Consider the following 11,375-nt stretch of genomic DNA (forward strand, 5'->3'; position numbering starts at 1 on the left):
AGGCTGTGGCGTTTTTGTTGGGGACTGTAGTCTCCTCGAGCAACTGTCTCTGTCCCGGTGTGGAAACATGCTTTCGTCTCAGGGGGTTGGTGGGAAGTTGCCGGTATTCAAATGCCTAGAAATCAGCCAGTGCCCTAGCATCTCTTCAGTTGTTGTTAGTGATTCGAACAGTGTTTGCATCAAGTACGCCGGTCGGAGTAGACCACATTGTCGTTTCAAGCTCGTCCGTGTTCCTCATCTGGATTCAGACCGCACACGGGCCAGAGCAGCAGTTTTGTGTTAGGAACATCAGAGGCATTATAGACATGTTTGATTCCGTGCTTCCACAACTACACACGCTCAAGATATACTCCAACTACAAAATTAACTACTATGTAATGTATGTTAGAATTTTGGGCTTCCATATGACTAATTTAATGTGTATGACTACCTTTCAGTTACCCAATTAAAGTGATCTATTAAAGATTAAAGTTTGAGCTAAAGTGTATTTATTTGTTATGGAAATAAGTGTAGATACCATATGAGATTTTCTATTTGATGAGAGACCGAATAGAAAATAAAGGGTCTTATATTTAATATAAATATAAGCTAGGGTTATGGTCCCCAAACGTCAGAAGAACGTTCAATATCTCTGTATTCTCTCGGCGGACTATTGTGAAGGACGTCTCTGATCGTTTGGAAGATCTATAGCCGTTGCAAAGCAATTCCACCGTTTAATTCGTTATGGATCAAGGTACGCTTCCGCTCTACAGTTTATGCTCATTCTCCGTCGTTCTTGGTTAATCATTATAAAGAGCTTTATATAATTGTTCACTCAATTATTCCAACAAGTGGTATTAGAGTCACTCTATTGATGATTCTCTGAGAATTGGGAAAAGGAGAATTAAGGTTTTAGTTTTAAGAATAAAGTCATGCTGTTAAATTTATTAGTGTTGGCGGCGTGTATTTTATACCTAGGTTTATGAATTGAAGATTTGATTTCTTATTTTGGATGCACTCCGTTTTATGTTAATGAATTGTGAATCATGTTGAATCTGTTGGAGTATATTAGAATTCGTTGATAAGATTTGTATTGATGAATTCCATTTGGATGTATAATTGTACTCGTATTCCAGAAACTGAGTTCATTCCTACGGTTGTCTTTTGATGAAAGACAAAAATATGCGGACATCACTTTGGTTATTGTTTGATTATTCATGGTTTGATTTAGTTATCTTATTTGATGAGTTGTATGCATATGGTCGCTACATATATATGGAATGATTTTTGGTTACAGAATTGAATTCCTTCGTGTTTGTATTCATGGGGAATTCATTGTGGTGAATAATTCACAAAGTTCAAAGATATTAGATTTAATTATTGTATAGAGTTGAGTTGATCGAATTGGTTGTAGAATTCAAAGTTATGGTTAGGCACGCATTTCAATTAGGTTTTGATTATTAAGAATTCATGAGGTATATGATTATGGATGAATTCTTTTTTTAGCCGCTGCATCATTAAGTTTGCGTATATAATTTGTACGCCTACAGATTATAACTTTGGTTAGTGAATTATTTTAATTATGCTAATAAGCAATTTCTTTATGGAAAAATATTGATTCTGCATATATGTATGGATTTTAGTTGGTGTATTTGTGTTGCGTGAACTTTTGTTCGTCAAAATTTATGCATATATTATATTGTGTGTGAATTAATTATTCAATTTAATGTGTTTTATGCACGTTTTTAACGTCTTTATATTAAGAAAGAAATTTGAATAATTAATTCACATACAGTCTCAATTAATTGGCTAATTAATTGGGAATTAAGAATTCTTTTGAGAATTTAATTAAAGTTTTAAATTCAAATTTTAGGGTGCATCTCATGTTCCTTCATTGGCGAATGTGTATTTTAATGCGGATATTAGTCGGCCAAAAGGAAGATTAATATTTGACACGAAATACACATATACTTGTGGTAATAAATACGTGACAATTATTCAGTTTTCTTGTGAGTGGTGTGATGCTAAAAGGTGGACGCTACTTAACTGGATCTTATTGTCAGTGTTTAACCACTGTAAGGAGGTTGCCATTTACAAGTTCATATTACTGTCAAAAGACTTGATGTGGATGTTGTGCTCGGAACCTCGTAATGTTTTACTAATGTTCAAAGTAGATTAGTCGAAGCTAGACGTTGCAAAAGTAACCTCTCTTGTCTAGACTTCTTTAATGCGAATGTTAGGACAGTATGTGTGTGTGTGTGTATTTTAATGCGGATGTTAGTCGGCCAAAAGGAAGATTAATGTTTGGCACGGAATACATACATACATGTGGTGATAAATACGTGATAATTATTCAGTGTTCATGTGAGTAGTGTGATGCCAAAAGGTGGACACTACTTGACCAATCTTATTGTCAGTGTTTGATCACTACAATGAGGTTATCAATTACAAATTCATATTACTGTCAAAAGACTTAATATGGATGTTGTGCCGTTACCTCGAGATGTTACCTTCATATTTGAATTTTATTATGTGAGCATGACAATTATTTCGGTTTTGTTCTCTGATCATTTATGATGTCTGTTTCTGCGGTTTCTTCCAACATGAACAATATATTAGTGTTGAATGGGTCAAATTTTAAGGATTGCAATGATTATGTTTGATTGCTATGGGTTGCATGGATCTGGATTACGCGCTAAGGATTGGGCAACCTACTTCTTCTACGGACGGTAGTACTTCTTATCAAAGGAGAAACTACGAGAAGTAGGAATACTCGAATCGCATAAGTGTACTGATCATTGGGTTTAGCATCCTAGAAGCCTTTCGAGGAACTGCATCTAAGTATATCACTAAGGCAGTGAATATACCTTGCCGAAAATTAAGGAACGTTTTGCGAAAAACATTAAGGCTGAGACAAGCATGCTTGATATAAGGGCAATGGCAACATAAGGGAGCACATTATGAAAATGTCTTACGTTGCTTCACTTAAGCTTGAATTCTAAAGACTTGCTTGTGCATTTGATGTTGCACATCTGGTCAGTATCTCAAGAAATAAAGTAAAGGGCATTAAGAAAAGTGTATTGAGAATGCTGCTATGAATAAGGGTTCATCATAAAAGAAACAACATAAGGATAATGATAGTTGTTTCCTTTGTGGTAATATGGATATCAATATATATATATATATATATATATATATATATATATATAGAATTGTATCAAAATCACACATGGCGTGGAAAGAAAGGTGCAATTCTTGCTTTGGTCTGTTTTGAAGTTAATTTAGATTTAATCCCTAATGATATTTAGTGGGTAGAATCTGGTGCTACTGCTCATATAAGGTTATCAATGTAAGGATGTCTGAGCTACCGAAAGTCAATTGATGGTGAAAGATACATCTATGTGTGATATGACAAATCGGTGGAAGTATAAACTATTGGGCATTGTAGATTGTTATTAAAGACTGGAATTTTTTCTGGTTTTGAAAGATACTCTATTGTATTGTCTTTAGACAAAATTTGGTTTCTATTTCTGCTTTGGACAAATTAGGTTTCTCTTGTTCATTCAGTAATAGTAAAGTTCTTCCTTCAAATAATTTTAATATTGTGGGCACCGTTTCCTTAAGTGCATATAACAATATTTGTATGCTCAATTATGTTACTTCATATTTAGAAGCTTTACATGTTGATTCAAAAGCAGACCAAACATAAGAAATTAGGTGCCGATAGAGGTACAGAAGTCCAAGAATTGATATATACGGACATTTGTGGTTCATTCCCTTTGGTTTCATGGAATGGTCAACAATATTTTATATAGAGTATAGACGATTGTTCTCATTATGGGTACCTATATTTAACCAATGACAAGTCTGAGGTTCTAGACAAGTTCAAAATATTCAGGGCTGATGTTGAGCTCCAACTCGACAAAGGCATTAAGAGAGTCAAATCTGGCCCGTGGTGGCGAATACTACTATAGAAATGACTGCTCAGGTGAACAATGTCAAAGACCTTTTGTCCTCTATTCGGAAGAGTGATCGTCCCTTAGTACACCATGTCGGGATCCCACAAAATGAGTGGTGTAGCTGAAAGACGAAATAGAACTTTTAAAGATATGTGAAGGGGTATGATTTATCATTCTTCTTTGTCACATTCGCTTTGGGGAGAGGCATTAAAGACTATAGCATATATATTCTCATTTGGTCATCCAGAAAAATTTAGGAATTTTTTAAATTTTATGATCCCACAAGAGGAACTAATTTGGGACGAGATATATAGTATTCTTTGAGGATGTTGAGTTTGGGGGGAAGAATATATTAAGGAACATTACTTTTGAGGAGGAGTCTGTATAGACACCTACTACTGCTTCTGACAATGTTCAGGTATCAATTACTATCACTGAAGAAGAAGCAGATTAAGAACCTCAAGATGATAATGTTGTAAACATTCAATCTCATGTGGATGATGTCATTTAAAGTCAATCTCAACAACCTCAATTAAGACTCTCGCAAATGGTACCACAAATTCTATAAAGTAGTTCTTTCATTTGGATTAAAAAAGAATGCTATTGATGGTTGTGTGTATCACAATTTCAGTGGGAGCAAATGCATCTTCTTGGGAAATATTGCACAACACCAAGAATCACTCTCGAAGAAATTTGAGGTGAAAGATCTTGGGAGAACCTCTTTTGTATTTGCCAGCAAGTAGGACGGCGTCCAGTCGGTGGTGGCGAGTTAATATCTGGCTCATAGGATGGCGGTTGTTGATATGTGGCGGTCTGGTACATCCATGGTGGGTCCCAACTAGTGGGCTGTCGGGCGTGGTAGGGGTGACACTGTTGGTGCCCGTCCGGCTGGTATGGTAGCGACTGTAGGTGGCATCGCCAATCGGATGATTGATGATCTAACAGCGGCTGCTCCTCGGACAAGGGAAACGGACTTGGGGATTGATATACGGGCTGCCATGGGAGGTACGGGTACCCAGCTGTTGTATATCGCGGCTGTCCAAAGGTCCCCATTGGATACATAGATGGAGAGTGAAAATGGTGACTTCCGTCGTGGAGATCTCCTTCGTCAAAATGCGTCGATTGTGGAGGATGAGCACGAAATGAAAGCACCAGTTGATAAGAGAAAGATTCTTATCAAGTGAAAAAGATAAAGAAAATCGCATAGAAACGTGCTCTGTCGATAATCGGAAATTCTAAACGGAAAAACTAAATAAACATAAAAGACAATAATTATGATTTCATTGATTCCTTAAAGAGAATAACAATAGCCCTATTTATAATAGGGATACTAATTTAATTAGCAAGACAAAAGATATGGAAAATATATGCAGTCCATAAATATTTAACTAAATAATGCAACTAAATAATAATGCAAGATATGAAAGAGATATGAAATATTGAACGTAGATGATGAAACAACTGCAAGGAAGCTTGCAAAGAAGCAACTTAAACATGTTACTTCAAGAATAAATGTCAACATTCTTTAGACTAGGATTTGCGAATTTCATCTCTCAAAATATCAAATTTTTATCCAGATTTTGGCACTTGATTATTGTGAAATATAAACGTTGCATGATTATCATTTCTCTACAATATGTCATTAGATCGTGAGCTGGCATTAATGTGTGAACAAATATCATCACACACAAAAAATCACTCTAATGTATTTTGTTTCGTTTAGAATTAAACAGACATCACTTCTCAATAATTGAAATACGGAGTACTTAATTGTTTGATTATTTTTTTTAATATCTAATTGCACTGATCTTGAGAAAGATCACATGTTGCATCCCGATTTTATTTAATGCTAATCGATACTCTAATTCAAATAACTCTTTCAAATTCAAACTTTTATTTGGTGTTCAACATGAAAAACAAACATATAAAGTCACATAAATATGAATATAGTTAGAGGAATTTTCATCGAGATTACAACAAATGTTATGTTTGACTTTTATATGTGAGGCCGTTTTTTATAATTCATTTTGAAATGAAGATTTAACATATCCTTATAGATTCAACCGATAATCAAAAAAGATTTGCTATAGATTAGTTATCACAAATTATATATATATATATATATATATAGGGGAGTGATGGGGTACGAACTAAACCCTAATGGCAAGCCCAATAACAGTGACGGCCCATCAGCCCAGAGCCCAAGAAAGAGTATCTGTTCGGCACCAAAGAGTTCGGCACGACCAAAGAGTTCGGACTCAGCCTACAGCTCGGTAAAAGCCGACCAGTCAAGCTCTCCTCTCAGATCGGCAAGAGCTGATCGGTGAAGTCCAGCAGTTCGGTCTCAGCATTCGACCGAACTAGGAGTTAGTGGACTCATGAAAGGCCTCCACGACCTCCACTATACCCACGATCTATTTAGTGGTACGAAGCAGTTATTGAGCAGTTATTGCTCACCCACGATCTTGTTAGTGGGGCTGCAAACCACGATCCTAGTTCAATGTATAAATAGAACTTAGATCAGATAGAAAAGGGTTAAGCTCTCTAGAGATAAAATACCATATAGCAAGTCTGTGTTGTAAGCTGTAATCCCAGATCAAGCAATACAATCTTGCCCTCCCTTCTTCCCGTGGACGTAGATTTACTTCAGTAAATCGAACCACGTAAATTCTGTGTCGTAGTCTTTATTCTCTACCAGCATTTACTAACATCAAAAATTCGCGCAATCATCACTGGCGCCGTCTGTGGGAACAGAGAACAAAATTTGTGATAAAGCGAATTTTTGATCCATTTTTTCCACCCAAAAAATGCATACCAGATCGCAGAGTACCCGTATTCATGCCCGTGAGAACCAGGAGGAAGCCAATCCATCCCATAGGTCTGGAAAACAGCCTAGGGATAAATCCACCACCAGTTCTCATGGCGAAGGAACAAGCCGCTCCAAAAATCGTCCCACTGAGTCTTCCCAGCAGCCCGATTTGAATGAGGCTGTCAAGCAGTTTTTGGCGGCGAAGCAGGAGGAATTCTTAACCTTCCTGCGAAAAAGCCAAAAGCAGCCGGAGACGAAAACGACGGATTCTCCTTCTCCCTCCGCACAAGAAAGTCACTACCGCAGTAGTGTCGCATCTCCCAGGAGAAAGAATCCCCATCCCCAACATGTTCCAGTTCCTCCTCGGTACCGGAATCACAGGAGAACTCAATCTCCTCCATACCGACGAGATATCGGATTCGCCGTGTACGGAGCACTGAAGACTCCGTTCTCGGACGACATCACCCGAACTCCCCTACCACAGAACTACCGAACTCCGTCGATGACTTACGACGGGCTCGTGGACCCTCACGATTTCTTGGGGCGCTATCAATATAACATGGCGAACCAGGGTCTCAACGAGGTCCACATGTGCAAGCTGTTTCCCGAGCTGCTAATCGGGAACGCGAGAAGGTGGTTCGATAGCCTCCCCCAGGGCAGCATCAGATCTTACCGAGATCTAATGGATGCCTTCCACAGGAGGTTCTTTCAGAAAGCGGAAGCCCGAATCACTTCGGCTCAGCTGCTTTCCATTCGTCAAGGTCGCGACGAAAAAATCAGCGACTTTATGACAAGATTCCACAAGGAATGCCTGCAAGTAGACGATCTCAACGATCTGCTTGTCATCTCGGCATTCCAAAATGGAATCCTGCCCGGAGCTCTCTACAGGAAGCTCGTTGAGTGTGGTCCGCAGACAGCTCAGGAAATGTGGGACATTGCGGACCAGTACTCCCGGGCCGATGAGGCAGACCGTCGCAAACGGTCGTTAGACAGCTCATCGACCCGAGGAGACAGAAGGAAGCCCGATCATAGCGATCAGGGGCATCCTCGCCGGACTCCATTTGAAAGAATTCAAAGGGCTCCGGTGCAAGACAGATTGGGACCTCGTCTCAATCCCGAGAAGCCGCCCGCTCAGTTCGTACCGCTGAACAAGCCGAGAGCGGAAATTTTCGAACTGCACTCTGACCTATTCGAAAAGCCAAAGCGGATGACGAAATCAGCCGCGCGCCGACCACAGGATAGCTACTGCTCCTACCATCAAGACCACGGTCACGATACTGAGGAGTGCAGAAACTTGGCTGCAGGTATCGATGTTCTTGTGAAGGCAGGGACATTGAAAAAATACCGAAGCAAGCAGCCAAAGAAGAATAAAAAGCAGAGTGGTGCGAACTGCGCTCCTCAGGATCCGAAAAGGCAGCCGGATCCCGAAGACGATGACGAGCCGCAATATGATGGAGTAATCCAGACTATTGACGCGCTCCCTGCCGGGAAGACCAAGTCGTCCCTAAAGTCAGAACGCAGAGGCTCCAATCGAGAGGAGCCAACGCATAAAAGGCTGAAGCAGGACGAAGTGATTACGTTCTCGGCTGCTGATCCCGTCCCGGCCATCTCTCCTCACCAAGACGCCATTGTCATCCAAGCCGGAGTGGCAAACAAACTGATCCACAGGGTGTTTGTGGATACAGGAGCGTCGGTTAGCATTCTTTTTAAAGAGTGCTTCGACAAACTAGAAGTGGACCCAGCTCGGCTCAGTCCGGCTCCGCTTCCCCTGAAGAGCTTCACCCAGGAGGACACCCGCCCTGAAGGTATTATCAGCCTTCCGATCACGGTGGGGAAAGCGCCTACTAGCTCCAGTACGATGATTGAGTTTTTCGTGGTGAAAGCTCGGTCCCCGTACAACGTCATCCTGGGAAGAGACTGGCTCAACACAGTTCGGGCCGTTTGCTCCACCTATCACCTCACCATCAAGATCCCTACTAAAGGAGGGATAGCGGTCATCCGAGGTGACCAAAAGAGAGCAAAGGAATGTCTGCAAATTGCGCTCAGAAGTGCCGAGCAGTCAGATCGGCACCACCAAGCATAGCAATCACAGCAGCCGGAGTCAGAGGCGATGACCGAAGTCATACCGGAGCCGAACTCGATGACAGTTCAGCTGTACGAAGACGATCCATCCAGAACGGTTAAGATCGGCTTCGCGGGAACGCCCCTACTTCGGGAAAAAACCATCCAGCTCCTTAAGGAGTATAAAGACGTCTTTGCATGGTCTCCGTTGGACATGACCGGAGTGCCCCCCGAGGTAATCACTCATCGGTTAAATATTGATCCTTCAGTCCGGCCGATAAAACAGAAGCAAAGACTCTTTGCGGCAGAACGAAGTCAAGTCATCCATGACGAAGTCCGTCAATTATTGAAGGCGGATGTGTTATTCGAAGTGAAGTATCCTTCGTGGGTGGCCAATCCTGTCATGATCAAGAAAAAGGAAGGAGGATGGCGGATGTGCATAGATTTCACCGATCTAAATAAGCACTGTCCCAAAGATTGCTATCCCCTTCCGAACATAGATAAAAAAGTAGAAGCTTTGATAGGCTTTGAAATTTTTTGTTTTCTTGATCTGTACAAAGGATACCATCAAGTTTTAATGGATGAGATTGACGCTTCAAAAACGGCCTTCATTACTGATTTCGGCATTTTCGCTTATAAAAAGATGCCATTCGGTTTAAAGAATGCCGGAGCCACTTATCAAAGGATGGTAGACAAGCTTTTTCGGCACCTGATTGGAAAGGAGGTCGAAGTGTATGTTGACGATATAGTCGTCAAAAGCAAAAGCACTTCGGAGTACGAGCACAACCTCAAGTCCACTCTCAACGTGCTCAAGAAAGCCAACCTCAAACTTAATCCCCAAAAGTGTACCTTTTAGGTAGATTCGGGAAAGTTTCTGGGTTGTTGGGTTTCAAAGGACGGACTCAAGGCAAACCCCTCAAAAGTTCAAATCGTTCAGAACATGGCAATGCCGAAGTCCATACATGACGTGCAAAGGCTAACCGGATGTCTAGCCGCACTGAATCGATTCCTTTCCCAAGCAGCCGAAAAGCAACTGCCGTTCTTCAAGGTGTTGAAAAAGGCACCAAAGTTCGAGTGGGGAGCCGAGCAGAAAAAGGCCTTTGACGAGCTCAAAAGTTATCTAGCCGAGCTTCCTATTCTCTCTGCTCCAACCGAAGCCGAAGTAATATTCTTATACTTAGCGGCATCGGATCAAACCATCAGCGCGGTGCTTGTACGAGAAGAAGGCCTAAAGCAGCTTCCCATCTATTTTACAAGCCGAGCATTAAGAGGTCCAGAAACCAGGTATCAACCACTGGAAAAGATTGCTCTGGCATTAGTAAATGCAGCAAGGAGACTGCGGCCATACTTCTATGCTCACAAGGTATGCGTCTTAACTGATCTGCCACTTCGGCAAGTGTTGACCAAACCAGAAGCATCAGGCAGAATCGCCAAGTGGGCTATAGAGTTGGGAGAGCACACAATTGAATATCTACCTCGGAAAGCCATCAAGGGACAAGCCTTGGCAGATTTTCTTGCGGAAGCAAAGTTCGATCAAGCAATTCCTGTTATTGCCGAACAGAAGAATTCTGCCAATGCCGAACTAGCACAGCCCTTGGAATCCGAAGTAGAGCCGCCGGACTGCTGGAGCGGATTCGTAGATGGAGCTTCAAACAAGATGGGAAGTGGAGCTGGTATTCTACTTGTCGCTCCCGACGGACACGAGGTAACCTACTCACTTCGGTTCCTATTCCCCACTACTAATAATGAAGCCGAGTACGAAGCCCTCCTGGCCGGACTCCAGTTAGCGCAAAGTCTGCTCGTCAAATCTCTCAAAGTCCATTGTGATTCACAAGTCATAGTAAATCACATGTTGGGTACAAGTGAAGCTCGTGACGAGAGAATGAAGAAGTATTTGGACAAAGCGCGAAGCATCAGCCGAAGTTTCTCCTATTTTCGGATAATCCGCATTCCTAGAGCGGAAAATAGCCGAGCAGATACCTTAAGTAAGTTGGCCTCAGATCCGAGCTCAAAGGCGGAAGAATTAATGCATCGAAGCATTGATGAAGCCGAGGTACATTCAGTATCCAGCTCGCCGAACTGGATGACGCCGATCTTGCAGTATCTGGATCAAGGACAATTGCCCGAGGATAAGAGAGAAGCTCGGAAGATCACGTGCCGAGCACTTCGGTACGAACTTCATGAAGGAGTCCTCTTTAGAAAGTCTTACCTCCAGCCGTTATTGCGGTGCGTAGGACCAGAAGAGACGGACTACATCCTCAGAGAAGTTCATGAAGGATCGTGCGGTAGCCACATCGGAGCCAGAGCTTTAGCTAAAAAAGTTCTGAGATGGGGATATTATTGGCCAACCATGGTACAAGAGGCAGTGCAGCTCGTCAAGAAGTGTACGAAGTGCCAAATTCATGCAAATGTCCCAAGGATGCCGCAGACCGATCTATACACTATGCAAAGCCCTTGGCCTTTCATGCAATGGGGCATAGACATAGTGGGACCACTTCCTCAAGCTCCTCGGCAAATGAAATTCCTTATCGTTGCCGTGGACTACTTCACGAAGTGGGTGGAGGCGG

The sequence above is a fragment of the Salvia splendens genome, chromosome 20 (assembly GCF_004379255.2).
Source record: "Salvia splendens isolate huo1 chromosome 20, SspV2, whole genome shotgun sequence".
NCBI classification, from domain to species: Eukaryota; Viridiplantae; Streptophyta; class Magnoliopsida; order Lamiales; family Lamiaceae; genus Salvia; species Salvia splendens.